This window comes from Mytilus californianus, unplaced genomic scaffold (assembly GCF_021869535.1).
Source record: "Mytilus californianus isolate M0D057914Y unplaced genomic scaffold, xbMytCali1.0.p SCAF_3, whole genome shotgun sequence".
NCBI classification, from domain to species: domain Eukaryota; kingdom Metazoa; phylum Mollusca; class Bivalvia; order Mytilida; family Mytilidae; genus Mytilus; species Mytilus californianus.
In genome coordinates this window covers 55,681,140-55,696,053 of record NW_026262679.1, presented here as the reverse complement: position 1 = coordinate 55,696,053, position 14,914 = coordinate 55,681,140, and the positions used below count along the sequence as shown (strand labels likewise).

The 14,914-nt window shown below is 35.2% G+C and overlaps 1 protein-coding gene across 4 annotated transcripts in view; it reads left to right on the top strand.

Moving 5' to 3' along the window:
• Window positions 1-14,914, top strand: part of LOC127734925 (anaphase-promoting complex subunit 4-like) — an 89,415-nt gene that overhangs the window by 67,561 nt on the left and 6,940 nt on the right. The gene's annotated exons all lie outside the window — the stretch shown is intronic.

Sequence of the window (14,914 nt, the reverse complement as noted above, 5' to 3'; positions counted from 1 at the left end):
TATGTTATATTTGAATTTGTTTATATATCTTTTATTATTTTATTTTTGTGTGGGAAAGTTGAAAATTGCCTAGAGAACTTCAACAACATGTTACAAATAACATTATTTAGGAGAGGGCATGTCTTGAGAACAGCCTCGGTGTAGTTCTCAACTGACTAGGTGTAACTTTTAGAGTAGTCGTTGGATACGGTTATGAAGTGGAAATTAGTCCCCTTATTAAATGCACAGAGACAGTATGTAACTTTTAGAGTAGTCGTTGGATACGGTTATGAAGTGGAAATTAGACCCCTTATTAAATGCACAGAGACAGTATGGTGTTCTTGATATTTTGGCGTTTCCTGAATGTCGGCTGAAGCATGGGTAAAAAATATCTGTTGTGTAAATGTTTTAGCAGAACACTTGTCTTCTCTGACAAATTTTCAGTCGAATTCTGTTTTTGTGTTAGAATTATACCCTTTATAAATTGCCCAAATTACACTACTTTTTGAAAACAAACTTACATTAAGTTTGACTGAATTTTTTCTCCCATTTTACATTGCTGTTGTTATAATGTATTATCGCCGATTATCGCCCTGTAGGTTAACTGGGGTATAGCAATATGGTCAAATAAACTTGTCGTCTCCAGCAATAAAACCAAGGATGAAAGGCCGGCGGTCCATATAGCTGTGCGGCATAGTATTAGCCACTTCCGGTTGGAATGGGGATGTTAAATCCGATGCCTCGTGTTTGGGGAGTACCATTCTGTCTTTGTACGCCGAAGAACCTATACGACAACTCTTATTGGGCTCACTATGTGGCATCTTGCAATGCTAAATTTCTGTCGTATACAACATATCCATATATGTTGGTGTCAGTCAACTTTCCGCCATTTATCCCGGTCCAGCCAATTAAAAGAACCCATCCATTTGACGTATTGTTAAATTTTTTATCGTCATGAATATTCATAAAAAATTCTTCGATGCCTATTAAGCAAACAGCAAATAAATCAATCAATCAATAAATCAAATTATCGTTACGGTTAGATTTTCTGACGCTAAGCACAATTGAATTACTATTAATGATAGATAAAATTCAGTTGCTGATAACCTTAATCAATTTATAAATTAGATATTGAGTTGCAAATAACTCTGTAATGATAAGAATTAAATACTACTTATTGCAGTTCACCATTCTGATAATTGAAATGCAATAATAAGAAAACTCTGCGACAAGTGATCAGATTTCGTTTTTATTTTTTATCTTTGAATTCATATTGGATTTATACTTTATTCAAAGAAATATTATTTGTAACGCCATAATTGCAGATATCTTTTTATGTACTTTTTTCTAGTTAATCACTACGTATTCTTTTGAAGGAAAGATTCTGTAGGTAAGAACTACTAATTCGGCCCGGTCAGAAAGAACGAAAGAAAGTAGTACATATATATATTTTTAACAAAATAGTTCCTACGCATACGCTGTAACTTTGTCAATATGTAAAATATTTGAGTAATATTGGTTTCAAATGAAAGATTAAGGACTTGGGATCACTGTAGAAACCCTGTTAAAAGTTTCATTTTTGAATATTAAAAAAAATATACGAAATTAAGATAGGAGTGCATTATTGCCCTGTTGCTTGGATCAGAAGTACCTGCTTATGTACTACCCAACTTCCAGGAAACAGTGCGCTCTAATATTAAAAGGTACGTTGAATTTTTCAGAATAAATCAGGATATGGTATAGTTTTGACATGAAATGACTGTCACTTTATTTGAACTTAGACAAAATAGCTGCGAATGCTTGAAGTTGCAGAGTTAACATGGAAACAATGGGCTATGAATTAGTGGTGTAATTTCTTTAGGTATCAAAATTAGTGGTAGACCGGTGCCTGTATATTATCCTTTTTTAGCTCACCTGGCCCGAAGGGCCAAGTGAGCTTTTCTCATCACTTGGCGTCCGTCGTCGTCCGGCGTCGTCCGGCGTCGTCCGTCGTCGGCGTTAACTTTTTACATTTTGAACTTCTTCTAGAGAACCACTGAATGGAATGAAACCAAACATGGCATGAATGTTCCTTATGAGGTGCTGACCAAGTGTTGTTACTTTGTAGCGGATCCATCATCCAAGATGGCCGCCAGCGGGGGACTTAGTTTAACATAGGACCCTATGGGAAATACATACAAATGTCTTCTTTTAGAGAACCACTGAATGGAATGAAACCAAACATGGCATGAATGTTTCTTGTGAGGTGCTGACCGAGTGTTGTTACTTTGAAGCCGATCCATAATCCAAGATGGCTGCCAGCTGGGGACTTAGTTTAACATAGGACCCTATGGGAAATACATACAAATGTCTCCTTTTAGAGAACCACTGAATGGAATGAAACCAAACATGGCATGAATGTTCCTTATGAGGTGCTGACCGAGTGTTGTTACTTTGAAGCCGATCCATAATCCAAGATGGCCGCCAGCGGGGGACTTAGTTTAACATGGGACCCTATGGGAAATACATACAAATGTCTTCTTTTAGAGGACTACTGAATGGAATGAAACCAAACATGGTATGAATGTTCCTTATGAGGTGCTGACCGAGTGTTGTTACTTTGAAGCCGATCCATAATCCAAGATGGCCGCCAGCGGGGGACTTAGTTTAACATGGGACCCTATGGGAAATACATACAAATGTCTTCTTTTAGAGAACCACTGAATGGAATGAAACCAAACATGGCATGAATGTTTCTTATGAGGTGCTGACCGAGTGTTGTTACTTTGAAGCCGATCCATAATCCAAGATGGCCGACAGCTGGGGACTTAGTTTAACATAGGACCCTATGGGAAATACATACAAATGTCTTCTTTTAGAGAACCACTGAATTGAATGAAACCAAACATGGTATGAATGTTCCTTATGAGGTGCTGACCAAGTGTTGTTACTTTGAAGCCGATCCCTAATCCAAGATGGCTGCCAGCGGGTGACTTAGTTTAACATGGGACCCTATGGGAAATACATACAAACGTCTTCTTTTAGAGAACTACTGAATGGAATGAAACCAAACATGGTATGAATGTTCCTTATGAGGCGCTGACTGAGTGTTGTTACTTTGAAGCCGATCCATAATCCAAGATGGCCGCCAGCGGGGGACTTAGTTTAACATGGGACCCTATGGGAAATACATACAAATGTCTTCTTTTAGAGAACCACTGAATGGAATGAAACCAAACATGGCATGAACGTTTCTTATGAGGTGCTGACCAAGTGTTGTTACTATGAAGCTGATCCATAATCCAAGATGGCCGCCAGCAGGGGACTTAGTTTAACATTGGACCCTATAGGAAATACATACAAATGTCTTCTTTTAGAGAACCACTGAATGGAATGAAACCAAACATTGCATGAATGTTCCTTATGAGGCGCTGACCGAGTGTTGTTACTTTGAAGCCGATCCATAATCCAAGATGGCCGCCTGCAGGGGACTTAGTTTAACATGGGACCCTATGAGAAATACATACAAATGTCTTCTCTTAGAGAACCACTGAATGGAATGAAACCAAACATGGCATGAATGTTTCTTATGAGGTGCTGACCGAGTGTTGTTACTTTGAAGCCGATCCATAATCCAAGATGGCCGCCAGCGGGGACTTAGTTTAACATGGGACCCTATGGGAAATACATACAAACGTCTTCTTTTAGAGAACCACTGAATGGAATGACACCAAACATGGCAAGAATGTTCCTTATGAGGTGCTGACCAAGTGTTGTTACTTTGAAGCTGATCCATCATCCAAGATGGCAGCAAGCGGGGGACTTAGTTTAACATGGGACCCTATGGGAAATACATACAAATGTCTTCTTTTAGAGAACCACTAAATGCAATGAAACCAAACATGGCATGAATGTTCCTTATGAGGTGCTGACCAAGTGTTGTTACTATGAAGCAGATCCATAATCTAAGATGGCCGCCAGCGGAGGACTTAGTTAAACATAGGACCCTATGAGAAATATGTACAAATGTTTTCTTTTAGAGAACCATTGAATGGAATGAAACCAAACATGGCATGCATGTTCCTTTTGAGGTGCTGACCAAGTGTTGTTACTTTGAAGCTGATCCTTCATCCATGATGGCTGCCAGATGGGGGCAATGTTTAACAAAGGACACTATGGACAATACATACAAATGACTTCTTTTAGAGAACCACATACTGAATGGATTGAAAACAAACATGGCATGAATGTTCCTCATGAGGTGCTGACTAAGTTTTGTTACTTTGAAGCTGATCCTTCATCTATGATGGCCGCCAATGGGGGGGACTTCCTTTAACATAAGACCCTATGGGAAATACATACAAATGCTTCTTCTAGAGGTGCACTGAATGGAATGAAATCCAAAACATGGCATAAATGTTTCTTATGAGGTGCTGATTAAGTGTTGCTACTTTGTTGCCGATTTACTGTTCAAGATGGCCACCAGGATTTTTTTATTAAATTACAGGACCAATATTAAACCAAATTTGGCCTCACTCATTATTAGGGTATCTGTTATGATTTTAATCTATTTTTACATGATTTCCAAAACCAAAGTAGAATCAGGTGAGCGACACAGGCTCTTGAGAGCCTCTAGTTTAGTCATGAAAAGATGTAAAAAGGATGTGGAGCAGGATCTGCTTACCCTTCCGGAGCACCTGAGATCACCCCCAGTTTTTGGCGGGATTCGTGTTGCTCAGTTTAGTTTTTCTGTGTTGTGTTTTGTGTACTGTTTTTGTCGAGCCTTCGACTTTTGTCGAAAAAGCGAGACATAGCGATCCTACATTCCGTCGTCGGCGTCGTCGGCGGCGTCCACAAATATTCACTCTGGTTAAAGTTTTTGAAATTTTAATAACTTTCTTAAACTATCCTTGATTTCGACCAAACTTGGACAGAAGCTTGTTTATGATTATAAGATAATATTCAAAAGTAAATTTTGTAAAAAAAAATTCCATTTTTTCCGTATTTTACTTATAAATGGACTTAGTTTTTCTGCCAGGAAACATAACATTCACTCTGTGGTTAAAGTTTTTGAAATTTTAACAACTTTCTTAAACTATCCTGGATTTCTACCAAACTTGGACAGAAGCTTGTTTATGATTAAAAGCTAGTATCTAGAAGGAAATTTTGTTAAAATTTTGTTCCATTTTTTCCGTATTTTACTTATAAATGGACTTAGTTTTTCTCCCAGTTAACATTACATACAGTCTGCAGTTTAAGTTTTTAAAACATTTATTAGATTCATAAACCAAACTTGGACAGAAGCTACTTACAATCAAAAGATAGTATAGAGAGGAATACTTTTATTAATTTTATTCCTCATTTTTGTTGAGCCTGCGATTAACAGCAAAAGTAGGCGAGACACTGGGTTCCGCGGAACCCTTACGATTTTTTTTGTCCGTTGGTCTTTTTCTTTTTTAGCCATGGCGATTTTAGTTTATCTTCGACTTATGAGTTTGAATGTTCCTTTGGTATCTTTCACCTCTCTTTTATCCGACTATGAATCGAATCCACAACCTATTGCACACTTGGTAAGGGTGCTTTCACGAGACAACAGCTTGGTTTTTTTTTATCCGAACAGAAATCGAAATCACGACCTTCCGAAGACAAACCACGAGACCCCGGATGCGGTTAAGAAGGATAAGCTGTCGGTGTTTGGATCAGCCTAGTATTTAACCTGTATCAATGTTGCATCCAGTTATGATTTAACGATCTTAAGGCGTGCGTCAGTCCCAAATAGATAGTTCAAAAGTTAAGTTTAAGAAGCAGGTTAAATGCTGTTACATCATTACCCACGAACATAATTAACCCTAGGGTTGAATGGGCTCATTCCTGGACTTCTTCCGCCCTGCAGTAAAACCCATGCTACAGTGAGATGTCAGTTTAGGTATGCAGGATGTATAAATACGCAGCCACATCAAGTTGGAATGGGACGTTAAATCCTATGCTTAGAGCTTTGAATCCTCCATGAGCGTGTCATTGATATTAATGTTCCAAAATCAGACTGGATTAATAGAAAAGAAAGGATATGGGATATCCATACATAAAAAAAAATCTGTATAAGACTACAGCAAAAACACAAAAAGCAAAGGAACAGCGAGGGTATCAACAGTCCAGTAGTCGGCACTTTTGTGTGTAAATGAATTATCATTGATATGGTCATAATTATAAATTAACTGTTTACAAAACTTTGAATGTTTTAAATACTAAGGCTTTTCTACCTCAGGAATAGATTACCTTAGCTGTATTTGGCAAAACTTTTAGGAATTTTTGGTCCTCAATGCTCTTCATCTTCGTATTTTATTTGGCCTTTTTAACTTTTTTTGATTCGAGCGTCACTGATGAGTTTTTGTTGACGAAACGCGCGTCTGGCGTAAATACAAAATTTCAATCCTGGTATCTATGATGAGTTTATTTAATAGGAGATATTATTTTATACATGTACACAGTAGTTAATAAATATTTATTATGCCTTTAAGTTGAATATGTGAATTAAAGAATCCGTAAGACAAACACAACAGTATTTCTATCTAAAATAGACATGCATACATACATGCACAAAAAAATGTGAAGGAGACGTCAACACACCAAACAAGTTATACATAAATTTACTCTTTCATTCAACTTTCAGATCGCGAATAACTTCATGGTTCATATTAGTATTCACAACTTTAGTGCAACCATGTAACATAACTTACTAAAACATATTTCAAATTGTACAACATAAGAAAAGACAATGGCATTATCGATGCATCTGTCGGAATTAGTCATTAAAATGTCCTATTTTAGATGTTAGTTGGGAAACATCTGTCGACGTCTTCTATCGTTTCATTGGATATTACATGAATATTATGGAGACATGGTTATGCAACGGTAATAAATAACTATAATCATATCTTTAAGTGATTTTCCTCTTCTTTTACAAGTGTAAAGTACTACAATTTTAATGCTTGGACAGGTTTTCAATATGTTATCTTTCAAAAGAGTTTATTCTTTTTCTCTATACGGAAAATTTGCGAGGCAATAGACGATACAAATCTTGAGTGATATCGACCTGAGTGAAGTATAGAATAAAGGCGCTTAGGTGAATGAGAATAAAGGAGATGTTCGAAAAACTTCAATGAAACAGAAATGTTTTTCTTTGAAGAGACTGCTTGAAGGCCGTACCGTACGGTGACCTTTAGTTGTTAACATCTACTTCATTTGGTCTCTTGTGGAGGGTTGTCTCATTGGCATCATATACCACATCTTCTTATTTTTATATAGATTGGGTTTTAGTTCTGAACATTTGTGTCATGTTTTATATATAATTAAATGGGGCATCAAAATATCACACCTTTCACTTCAAAGATTGTGCTCTGGTTCGTACATAACTGAAAGATTTCTATAAAAAAAATTACCTATCTCTTAAGAGAAAAGGGATAATTCTTTAACTGAGTATGTCAACATGATCAATGAATAATATGATTCAAGTTCCATACATTTTTTACGAGTGGGCGACTGAATGCATACTTTTAAGTCAGGGGGTTGCTACTAACAATATAACGATACATTGAATTTGTACGATTCGGTAAATAACATTAATTGATGATTATTTGATAATTGCTCGCTTAACACCTAGTGGCAGTTATTTCATGCATATTTAGGACTTTTTGTTGTTTTTACATTATAAATCAGGCCGTTAGTATTCTCATTGGAATTGTTTTACATTTGTTATTTCGGGGTTCTTTATGGCTTGCTATGAGGTATGGATGGGTCTTGCTTATTGTTGAAAGCCGTACGGTGACCTGTAGTTGCTAACTTCTACTTTGTTTGGTCTCTGTTGGAGGATGGATTGATTGGTGTTTAACGCCCCTTTCAGCACTATAGTGATATTTCGTAGTGGTCAGTTTTTATTGGTGGAGGAAGCCGGAGTGCCCAGAGAGAACCACCGAGCTTCGGTAGGAAAACTGACAATCCTAGTCAATTAAGATGGGAGTCGAGCTCACCTCTCTGGTGGAATCTTTGACTGAAATGAGTTGCAGATTGTTAAATTACATTCCTTGCAATTTATATTATGAGAATATTTATGTAATTCAGCATCAGGAAACTTTATTTATCATTCGTGAAAAAATGGTGGCTAACAGTTGCAAACTGACTATCTCTGGGAAAAACTGAAATCAACACTGCACCTTTTTCAACCGTCGCCATTGTTCATTGGTTATTCTCGACTTGCTGGTAACATGGTTATTTTTTTTAAGACCCCGCATATTTGTTACTGTATATCCGGGCCCATGTCTGCTTTGACACATCACATAATGTTTGGTTTTGACGCATCATATATTGTGTGGATTTACACATCCCATGTCATATCATTGCATTCATAGCAGTATCTTACTGCACATATATAGATTTGTGAGATTTGAAGCTACACATTACCCTATGTCCTCCCGAAGGAGAAATATGTGTCGCGCAAACTAAGAATGTAAACATAAACATCTTCCATTCCGCTCCAAACCGAGAAAAGAACAGTCAAGTTAATAGAATTGATAAAAGTTTGATTTTTTTTCAAAGTACTAAGGATTTTCTACCCCAGGAATAGATTATCTTATCTGTATTTGGCAAAATCTTTTGGAGTTTTGAATTGTCAATGCTCTACCACTAGTACTTTATTTGGCCTTTTTAACTTTTTGATTCGAGCGTAACTGATGAGTTATTTGTAGACGTAACTCGCGTCTAGTGTACAAAATTTAAAGTCTGGTATGTATGATGAGTTTACTAGTTGCGAGCCCTGGTTTTTGGATCAGCAATTCTGCTTTTAGAGAAAAGAAAACTTTTCATAGATGATCTTTCACTTATTTCTGTAATCAGTTTTCAAACAAGCTACGCACATCAACTATTGGATGCAAGAAGATTTGATTTCAGATTTGACTCAGCTGCATAATGTACAAACCTTGTAATTTTGTTGGTTAACTAAATGGTTTGATATTTTTAGTTTTTGTTTGATTATAAAACACGAGTTAATATTGATAAAATTGCTAGCTAATATTGCATAACATTCAAACTGTTATTTGTAATTCTAATTAATGTTTTAAAATGACTATTTTGATCAAATGCTTTAGCAAATAAATTTCCATTTACATGTACAATTTAATTGAATGTACTTCTGTTAAACACATGCACATACTTCCATGTTTTTAACACCTGTTACATGTAAATACAAGTTTAATTTGCTGTTACTGCCCTAGATGCATTTGATTAAGTTTGTTTATAATAATTAAAGTGACAGTTATGTCTAAATCTTAGCATTTGTTCTTGTTAAACCAAAACGCCTCGGCGGTCTCGTGACAGCGTGCTCGTCTCGACTGCGGGAGGTCGTAGGTCCCATTCCCGGCCGTGTCAAACCAATGGCAAGAAATTGGTAATTGCGTATATTAGCATGCTTCATGTAGTAGTAAGAGCAAATGCTCGGCGCCAAGGCAGGGTGACAATGACATGTCTTCCTATAGACTGTTACGTGTAACTAGCATGTTCAAAGTACTGCTCAACGTGTCAGTCTACTACAAAGCAGGGTTCATATTCATATTTTATTAAAATGTTCACATACCGATATGCGTTTCATTTTCGGCACTGGACGTCAAACACCAATCCATGTATCTAATTAAAAAAAACCTGGCATACTAAAAGCAAAATTACTCTGCATCCATTACAAGGGAACCACTAGACTACAGATCAAAATATGTAACTTTTACGGCTATCGCTAAATCACTCTTTTAATTTTTAGGCTCTAAAAACTAAACGTATTACCAAAGACCATACTTTTTTATGCCCCCGCCGTAGCGGAGGGGGCATTAAGTTTTACCTTTGTCCGTCTGTACGTCCGTCCGTCTGTCTGTCCGGCGTAAATATGTCGCACTGTAACTTGAGAACGGCTTATCCAAATTTCATGAAACTTAACATAGTTGTTTCTCATGATGGTCAAACGATCTGTATACTTTTTGGTGAAAATAAGATTAAAACTTTTTGAGTTACAGGACTTAGTAACTAAAACAGGTGTGTGTCTTTTTTTTCACATGTCGCGCTGTATCTCATAAACAATTTATGATTATTGCTTAAAACTTAACACACTTCTTAGTTATAGTATTCTTAAGATCTGCATACTTTTTGGTGATGATTCAAAATTTTATTTTTGAGTTATTGAGTATTTGTAAAAAAAAGGGGGAGGGGTTTTTCACATGTCGCGCCTTATCTCAAAAACGATTTATGATTATTGTTAAAAATTTTACACACTTCTTAGTTATATTAATCTAAAGATCTGTATACTTTTTGGTTTTGATTCAAAATTTTATTTTAGAGATATTGAGTTTTGTGTAAAAAAAGGGTGGTTTTCACATGTCGCGCCGTATCTCAAAAACGATTTATGATTATTGCTTAAAATTTTACACACTTCTTAGTTATATTAATCTTAAGATCTGTATACTTTTTGGTTTTGATTCAAAATTTTATTCTAGAGATATTGAGTTTTTTGTAAAAAAAAAGGGGGGTTTTCACATGTCGCGCCGTATCTCAAAAACGATGTATGATTATTGCTTAAAATTTTACACACTACTTAGTTATATTAATTTAAAGACCTGTATACTTTTTGGTTTTGATTCAAAATTTTATTCTAGAGATATTGATTTTTTTGTAAAAAAAAAAGGGGGGGGGGGGTTTCGCATGTCGCGCCGTATGTCAGAAACTATTTATGATTATTGCATAAAAATTCACACATGAGCGCAGCTGTTTATTCGTTTCCGTTCTCTAACTTTAGTTTGCCTCAACCAAATGTTATGAAACTTATACACAATGCTTATTACAACAAAACACATATCAAGTTTGAATTTTGGTAGCGTCACTTTTACCATTCTAGAATTATGCCCCTTTACAAATGGAAAAATTGCTCAATTTTTCGATTCCGTTCTCTAACTTAAGTGTGCCTCAACCAAATGTTATGAAACTTATGTCCCTTTATAACGTTATATGCAAGCGGGGGCATCATCTGTATCCCATGGACACATTCCTCATTTATTCTAATCATCAAATCATATTGTGTTTTTACTGATTTGTTTAATAGGAATCCGAAATCGGTGACGAGGTTTCTGACTTGTTACAGGCACATGATAATGTAGTGGTGTTAAACTCATTTCTTAGAACCCTCGAGACTGTCCGTTTGGTTGTGCTGGATGTATGAATACACAGCCACGTTCGGCCAGAATAGGGAGGTTAAACCTAATGCCTCATGGAGGGTGAGTGCCACGCTAGAAAAAACGTTGCAACAACTTTTTGAGGGGTCAATCTGTGACCGAGTGCAAGGCAAAATGTCTGCCCCTTATCCAGCGAACTCTGTTTTTTTTCAATAGCAGTCCGAACTCCACCGGCATCCCACCGACCTTACTTATTTTTTCTCATACAGTATATGCATCGATATCGTACTATACACCCGATGTAAGCAACAATCAATCAATCTTTTTGCACTTTTATATCGGTTTTTTATCTAACGCTTATATTTCTAATTCCGTGAATACACTGCATAAAGTGTTTACGAAAGCCAAATGGTTCTAACTGCGCCATGCAATAGTGTGAGGACCATTTCCAACTTTCCAAGTGTTTTATGATAGGATACAGGACTGTATGGGATAGATATAGTGCACCTGAGTAAATTTTGCCAAGCTTTTAACTTAGATGGGGTGACACAGAATTGTATTGATCGAGTTCTCCTTGCCCAATTGATCAGCTTGCGAAAGTTGACTTTGACATACTTCGCTTACGTTTCTACATCTATCTAACTTTAGAAAAAGAAAAATCCAAATTTAGAACAATTCTATTGGTTTTTCTTTGCTTTTTATTTCAAACGCAGTGATGCTCTACTGGTATGTGACATGTACAAGTAGATGTTTAAAAAAACAAAAAACAAAAAAACGCCTACACAAGATTTTGAACTGAACAGAAAAACAATTGCATAAAATTGAATTAAATCTAATATATGGAGAATAATACCTTTCAACGAAATAAAACTTGAAATTACTTGCTGTACCTAATAAACATTATGTTATGTAATTTAAAATATTTGCGGTTGGTAAATTGAACGAAAGCTTGAATGGCATAGCGGCTGTGAAAAGTATATGCAGAAGAAATTTGGATATTAAATAATTGAATAATAATAGGGGAAAATATATAACTTTATATGCAATTACTTGCAAGAAATTACCATATACATAAGCAATATAGAAGCTATGTTTTTGAAGGGGGAATATATTATTTTATAAACAGTACAAGTAGTTTACACTGGAGCATTTTAAGGCGAAGGAAGAGCCTTAAATTTGGAACCAAAAAATTTTTATAAAATCCTTACAATTTCTTTTCTGGTTCTAGATCATTTTATCGGTTTAGCTTTTTTTCCTTATGGTGTGAGAGTTCGTCAATGTTTTGTTTTCATATTTGTGAAGTTCATATTACACACCAAAGTTATTAGAATGATAAGAAAGACTATGCTGATGTTTTTATTTGCGGGAGGTGTAAATTATTAGTTTTTTCCTGATTTCTGAAGTACAAACATATCCAAGCTATAATAATAACATAATGATAATAATCACGATTATAGTAATACAATGAATAATAACAGTTCAAAATATTGAAACGTTTGAGTAAACGATTGGTCTTCATGTTAAGATTAATGACCAGTAGATCGCACTCTGGTATTAATCAACATAAAGCACCATTCGGAAAAATAAACGGGTGTGAAAAATACTAATTTATTAAAAATCCTATCTAACGACTTGTGAATGTGTGTCATTATTTTTCACAATTCATTGTTCCGTAATCGGATTGAAACTATCGTTTTACGCAAAATGACATTGCTAAACGAAATTGATCTCATACCGTATGCAGCTGTTTTTGATTGTTCTCTAATTTGCATAAAATTGGCCAATCACGGACATTTAATTAGCCACTAGAAAGCAATAAATCCTGGAGGTTTTTCACGACTGTTGATCAGATTTGTTGAGTACGATGAATACGAATTATTTGTTTGTGAATGGTATAAACTTGGTAGATAATTGCGATAAATATCATATTTATGAGACATATTTTTAGCACCTGTATTGGTATTATGATATTTATCGCACAGTAACGCAAAAACAAAATAGCCGCATACTATATATTTCCAAAGTTTTAAAGTAAAATGCAATATATTTGTGTCTTGCCACTTTCGGTCAGATTGTAAAAAGTGTGGTACTTTTAATATGGTACCTATGATATGTTTTACTAAATTGTGCTTATTTCATACGCGGTTATTCCATAGAAAAGTAAAAATCTGTTTTCTGTGTATAACGCTGTCAAGCTATAATATAAGCTCATGTTCTTAAACCTGTTTCCTTGTCTGACTTGCGTTTGTGGTGGACTGAACAATTTAAATGCACAAATATGTTGTCTTTTACGTGGAATGCTTTTCAGGAATAGCAACTTGCCGCCAATAGATATAAGAAGATGTGGTATGAGTGCCAATGAGGCAACTCTCCATCCAATTCAAAATTTATAAAAGTAAACCCTCCATCCAAGTCAAAATTTATAAAAGTAAACCATTATAAGTCAAAGTACGGTCTTCAACACGGAGCCTTGGCTCACACCGAACGGCAAGCTATAAAGGGCCCCAAAAATTACTAGTGTAAAACCATTCAAACGGGAAAACCAACGGTCTAATCTATATAAAAAACGAGAAACGAGAAATCCTTATGAACCACATCAACAAACGACAACTACTGAACATTAGATTCCTGACTTAGGACAGGTGCAAACAATTGCAGCGGGTTTAAACGTTTTAATGGTACCAAACCTTCACCCTTATCTGAAACAATAGTGTAACATCACAACATAGAAAGACACACTATAAAATATCAATTGAAATGGCTTAATTCAATCAAAAGACATATTAACACCAGTGAACATACACCGAACAAATAAATTTGATCTATGATACAGTGCAAATACAAAATAAATAAACTAATGGAAGAATAATTAAAGTAACATGTTATACCGCTGTGAAATGTTAAACAACTTAAGAAAAACAATGTATATTTCAAATTGAATGCTGGTTATATAGCTCGTGGCCTACATTAATTACTTTTGATCCCTTGTTTTGAATATAAAACAAATATTTGATTATTTCTACTGTTTGATACCGGACATAAATGTTTTAAATTTTAAACAGAGGGTAATAATCATACTCGACTTTTTACTCCGGAAATATACATGTATGAACAGCATAATTTACAATTTATGAAACTTTTCTGTAATGATAGACATTCTAATGAACAAAGCTGAAGTTCGAAGACTTATATTCTACACTAATCGGTTCCTGGCGCTTTCTATCAACTTATTTGGTGGTCAGTTTATTCCTAATCCTTTTTGCATTGTGTATTATATTTGCATGGTTAAACTTATATTAATACAAAAATAATTCTTTACTATTTGGAAGACCTGCCAACTTTCCTGATTAATTGGGGATTCTTCCATCATATTAAATCATAAACGACAAACACTAGTATAAGTGTTGACTGAGTGCGAAAATTTGAAGATAGAATACCGTAAAACAAGCATTCAAAGGAAGTAAAGCACACATACTGTTTCAAAACCATATTATCATTAATTAGAAATTCTATTGGCAGGTATAAGTTAAGCATATTGTGCTTATAATCCTTAAAATCTTGAGAAGTTGATTTGGATCACAAACACGCACATTATAATATATTAATAAATGAAAGATGGGGTTTTGTGTATGTAGAATAAAGTTATCAATTCATAGTTAATTTAAAAGAAGTTTATTTCTAACAGTTTAGCTATGTTTTCAAAAAATAAACAAATGACCAGCTTTTTGGTACTTTATTTCAGTTTTTATGCCCCG